The sequence below is a fragment of the Wasmannia auropunctata genome, unplaced genomic scaffold (genome assembly GCF_000956235.1).
Source record: "Wasmannia auropunctata unplaced genomic scaffold, wasmannia.A_1.0 LD336071.1, whole genome shotgun sequence".
Classification (NCBI taxonomy): domain Eukaryota; kingdom Metazoa; phylum Arthropoda; class Insecta; order Hymenoptera; family Formicidae; genus Wasmannia; species Wasmannia auropunctata.
Window position 1 is genome coordinate 142,110 of NW_012026819.1, and position 427 is coordinate 142,536.

Sequence of the window (427 nt, forward strand, 5' to 3'; positions counted from 1 at the left end):
ATTTAATTCATTTCATTTTATTTTTTATTTAATTTGATTCATTTTTATGTAACTTATGTATTCATTTTATTTTACTTTATTGACAAAATGAATTGTATATCATCACTAAGAGTAAAAAAGCCATGAGAGCTATGAGACGGATGAGAGAACAAGTGAGAGAGCAAGAAAACCGTGATAGAGCCGTAATAAAGCCGTAATAAAGCCGTAGATAATAAAACCGGAGAGACGAGAAAGTTGTGAAAGAGACAGAGAGCCGTGAGAGAAGCGAGGGAACCGAGAAAGAAATGAGAAAGTTGTTAGAAAGACAAGAGAGTCCTAAGAGAGATGCAAAAGCCGTGAAAAAGACGAAACAGCCGTGAGGAAGATAAGAAAACTTTAGGAGAGACAAGAAAATTACAAGAGGCGAGAGTACTAAAAAAGAGACAAA